The sequence below is a fragment of the Gossypium hirsutum genome, chromosome A06 (assembly GCF_007990345.1).
Source record: "Gossypium hirsutum isolate 1008001.06 chromosome A06, Gossypium_hirsutum_v2.1, whole genome shotgun sequence".
Lineage (NCBI taxonomy): Eukaryota > Viridiplantae > Streptophyta > Magnoliopsida > Malvales > Malvaceae > Gossypium > Gossypium hirsutum.
Window position 1 is genome coordinate 18895966 of NC_053429.1, and position 4990 is coordinate 18900955.

At 37.5% G+C, this 4990-nt stretch overlaps 1 non-coding gene across 1 annotated transcript; it reads left to right on the forward strand.

The window, feature by feature from the left end:
- Nucleotides 1-4018: 4018 nt before the first annotated feature.
- Nucleotides 4019-4125, forward strand: LOC121230952 (small nucleolar RNA R71). The gene has a single exon (XR_005929024.1). It is a non-coding gene; the product is annotated as a small nucleolar RNA R71 (small nucleolar RNA).
- The last annotated feature ends 865 nt before the right edge of the window (nucleotides 4126-4990 follow it).

Consider the following 4990-nt stretch of genomic DNA (forward strand, 5'->3'; position numbering starts at 1 on the left):
TTCACATCCTCACTAAAGATTCACTCAAATCACTCGAGGTGTTTAAGTACAATAAATGAAGCACTCAATAGTCAATAATGAAAAGTCATTACCATAGGCTTGCATGAAAATCAAATCTCCACCACTATAAATTGAGATGAAAAATCAATCAAAAGGTCTTTAAAGGATTGTAACGTGGCTTTGGTTAGAGGGATTAGTCACAAGTTGAAAGAAAAGGTTAGAATCGAGATTGAATTGAAAAATTTTCCTAACTAGAAAAATGACTAGTCATCAATTGCGTACAACAGAGCTTTTTCTCAGAATATAGAATTTAACTTCTTTAGCTCAAAAGATCACTACTACTAATATGTATACATGTATTTTTTTTAGAACAAGTCAAATTACAAAATAGAATAAAACATAGCTAAGCAACTATTCCAACTCAAATCTCGACAAAAATAGGGATCAAATTAATTTAGGGGATTTTAACAATAATGAGTTATGGGTTTATATTGAGGGTAATCAATGAATGGGTTGTTAGGCTCAAGGGGTTTCACTAAGGGTTAATTGTGAAGGTAGACTTTTATGGAGTGAGTGGGTTAAACCTAAGTGCCTTTATCATTTTGACATATCAAATCAAATGGTGTGGTCTTGACATGCATAATCAAGCAAGTTCTAGAATAAAAATTCAATACTGACACACTCATAATGAAAGTGAGCATAAAAGAAATAGTAGATGCTCTAAAGGCTCAAGATCTCACAAAAATTATGGCTTTTTGATGTTTAAACTTGTGAATTCCAACTCAAGGTAATACCTAAACTTGGGGAAACAACCTGAAAGTTTTTTAATTCTTCAAAAATCAACTTATCATGCTTGATTCTCTAATTCTTAAAGTTTAAACAATCAATGCATAAATGCCTATGTTTTAATTCAAGATTATAGACTAATTGGAATTCATTCTAGTAATGATATGAGAAGATCGCGTGAGAATAAAACACAATTCAGGGATTTCTAATGATGATATAAAAGACCCCCCACACTTAAGATGTACATTGCCCTCAATGTACAAAGATAGATATAATGAAAAGAATAGATTCATAATCATAAGATAGGTAGAGAAGTGAAACTTCCTGAATGATGAATGAATTCCTTGAACTAGAGTTTTTGAGGATAACTGGGGTGAGAGTGGAGAAAGATACTCTGGTGGTGGTAGAGGTTCATTAGTCCATAAGTCCTGCGCCAAAAGAATATTATATCTGGTTGTAGCTATGGTCGTGGTCGAGCAGGACATGGCAGTCGTGGAGAACCTTTCCTGGTGGAGTTTTTAGTTCCTATGCGAGGATGAGCTTTGGAACTCTTTCTGACTGTGATAAAATCAGGAACTCTTTAAGAGGTATACTGAAGCATAATTACTCGTAATGAAATAGCTGAAGAATAAAAATTGTAAAAACTCAGGATGAAATAGTATTAAAAGGAAATAAATAATAAAAATAATAATTTCAAAATATAGAGATAAAAATAAAATAAAATAAAAAATAGGTGTTTATAAAGAAATTGGAGCACATGGCCGTGGGACACGCCCGTGTGCTTTAAGCTCAGCCCGTGCATTTCGTAATTTTTGAAATTAGGCACAGTGTACACGGCCATGTTACACGGCCGTGTCGATCTCCGTTTGCTTCTCCCACGTCCGTGTATGCAGGCGTACGCCCGTGTTAAATTGACAGGTTTACCCATGGTTTCAAAACACGGACGTGTTGAACGCCCGTGTTATTTGGCAGTTTCGCCCACGGCCATGTCGCACGGCCGTGGCTACTTATCGCTTCCCGTGTTGGGGAAGAAATTTTTTCCTTGTTTTCACACGGCCGTATAGCACGGCAGTGTTGCATCCTGTGGTATGTGCACGGCCTACGGCACGTCCGTGTGCCTGGCCGTGTGGTTCTAAAATGTCTGTGTTCAATGATTTGGTTAGTATGTTAGATTTTAAAAACTAAAACTTTAAAAAAAGCAATATTGTTAGTGCTTGGGTTGCCTTCCGAAAAGCACTTTTTTATAGTCTAAGCTCAACTTACCTCTCTGGTGAATGGTCATAGTGGTTCGGGGAGTTTATACTCCTCGTTCCTGCTATGAATCCCATCAAAATAAGGTTTTAGGCGAGTGTTGTTTACCTTAAAAGTGCCGAATTTGGGATGACTTACCTCAACTATACCAAATGGGAAAATGCTAAGTACCGCAAGAGGAATTGCTTCATTTGATTTGGCAGTGTCAATGTGAGGATCTGCGGCATCTAATGAAACTTTATCTCCAACCTTAAGTTGATTTGGTGAGGCATTGAGCTCTTCTGGCGTAGTTTTGGTTTATCGTGTTTTCTCAGTTTAAATGTCAGCCATTCATCTAACTCCTCGATTCGTAACCTTCGTTCTTCATGGGTAGATTCTTTGTTGTGGATTGAACATGGCTCATGTGTGTCCTTCGAACTTATTTCCTGCAAAATAGGTTGCATTGTATGATCAGTCTTAGTAGAACAATTTGTACAATCACCTTCAATTTTTGATGTGTTGTTCAGGTTGCGAGCTTGAATGTTGATTGTTTCGTCTCCTACATGAAGTGTGAGTTCACATGTGCCAACGTCAATAATTGTTCTAGCAGTTGCTAAAAAGGGCCTTCCCAAAATTAAAGGAACATTACTGTCCTCTTTTATGTTTAAAACAACAAAATCAACTGGGAATATAAATTTGTCAATTTTAACGAGTACGTCTTCAATGATACCCCTAGAAAATCTGACAGTTTTATCTGCTAATTGAATGCTCATCCTAGTTTGTTTGGGGTTCCTTAGACGTAGTTGCTTAAACAATTTGTAAGGCATAACATTGATACTAGCCCCTAGATCAGCCATCTAAACTACCAATTAAACAAGGAATCGTAAAACTCTCTAGATCTTTTAGTTTGTTGGGTACCTTATTCTGAAGAATGGCTAAGCAAACCATGTTCAGCTCCACATGCAACCTTTCATCTAACTTTTGTTTATTGGCTAGAAGCTCTTTTAAAAATTTGACTGCGTTCGGCATCTGCAAAAGTGCTTCAATAAATGGCAGGTTAATATGTAGTTTCTTTAAAAGTTTAAGGAATTTACCAAATTGTTCGTCTGAGCGGTCTTTTCTTGTCACATTGGGGTATGGCACACGAGGTTTATATTCTGTACTTATCGATTTTTGTTCGTTGTGGCCTACCTCATTCTTACCTTCGATTACCACCGGTTCTGGCCTTGGTTTTGCCACTAACCCTTCCTCATCTTGAATGGAAATTGCGTTGAGTTGCTCCCTTGGGCTAGATTCAGTGTTGCTTGGCAGGCTACCTTGTGGTCATTCGGAAATCAACTTGGCGAGCTGTCCAATTTGAGTTTCGAGCCCCTGGATTGATGCTTGTTGATTTTTGAGTGCCGTTTCGGTATTCTGAAAATGAGTCTCTGACACCGAGATGAATTTGGTTAGCATCTCCTCAAGGTTTAGCTTTTTCTCCTACTAGTATGGTGGTTGCTGAAAGCCTGGAGGGGGTGGTGGTTTCTGATTTCCTTGGCCTCCCCATGAAAAATTTGGGTGATTCCTCCAACCTGCATTGTAAGTATTGCTATAAGGATTGTTTTGAGATCAAGGATTATTACCCATGTAATTTAACTGCTCGTTCTCCATGTTGTGGCCATAAGGTGGGTATTCTGAATTGCTCGATCCACCTCCATTTGCTTCGCACTGCATTACTGGGTGAACCTATGAAGAACTAAGAAAACCATCAATTTTCTTATTCAAAAGTTCTGCCTGATTAGATAGCATGGTGACCGAATCGACGTTATAAACAACGACTGTTTTCGTTGGCTTTGCCCTAATGACTTGCCACTGATAGTTATTCAGTGTCATCTCCTCTATAAATTCATAAGCATCTTCAGGTGTCTTATTATTGATGGTTCCGCCAGCAGCTATGTCAACCATTTGTCGAGTTGAAGGATTCAGGCCATTATGAAAAGTTTGAACCTGTAACCAGAGTGGTAACCCATGGTGAGGGCATCTTCGCAAAAGGTCCTTGTATCTCTTCCATGCATTGTAGAGAGTTTCTAAATCCATCTGCACAAAAGAAGAGATATCATTACGTAATTTAGCTGTTTTAGCCGGCGGAAAATATTTTAATAAAAACTTTTCAGTCATTTGTTCCCAAGTCATGATTGACCCTCGTGGTAACGAGTTCAACCATTGTTTAGCCTTATTCCTTAATGAAAAAGGAAACAACCGAAGGCGAATGGTGTCATAAAAAACGCCATTAATTTTAAAGGTATCGTAAAATTCTAGGAAATTTGCCAAATGAGCATTGGGATCCTCGTCCTGCAAACCATCAAACTAAACAAACTGTTGTATCATTTGAATTGTGTTAGGTTTTAGTTCAAAATTATTTGCTTAGTTCCTGTTAAATTAGGTTTAGCATAATCATACATAGTGCATGGAGCAGGATTCTGATTTACTGGATTAACAGCAACCACAGGAGGTATCAGGTTTTCTGATTTTCAGCCATCTCATTGGTTGTGGTTTGAATATCGTCCTCTTGCTCGTTCTCTGTGTATCTTAAGCTTTGCCTTATTTCTCTTTGGTTTCTCCAAACTGTGCGATCGATCTCACTGTAAAAAAGTAGTGGTCCTGACGGGTTTCTTCTAGTCATAAACTATAAGAACCTGCCAGAAAAAGGGAAAAAAGAATTAGTAATAAAAATTAGAATAAAATTTAAATTGAAGTAAAAGTAAATGGCTAGAGTAATAAAAATCGAGTGTTCCTAATATCTTAGTTCCCCGACAACGGTGCCAAAAACTTGATACACGTGATATTCGTGATAGGTTTTTAAATATTTATAATGAATCGTTCTTGAAACTAACTATTATCACGATGAAGGCAAGTATACCTATTGAACAGTAGTATAGTTTTAGCAAGACTGGATTGTCGAACCCAAAGGAACTAAAAGTACTAGTAATGATTG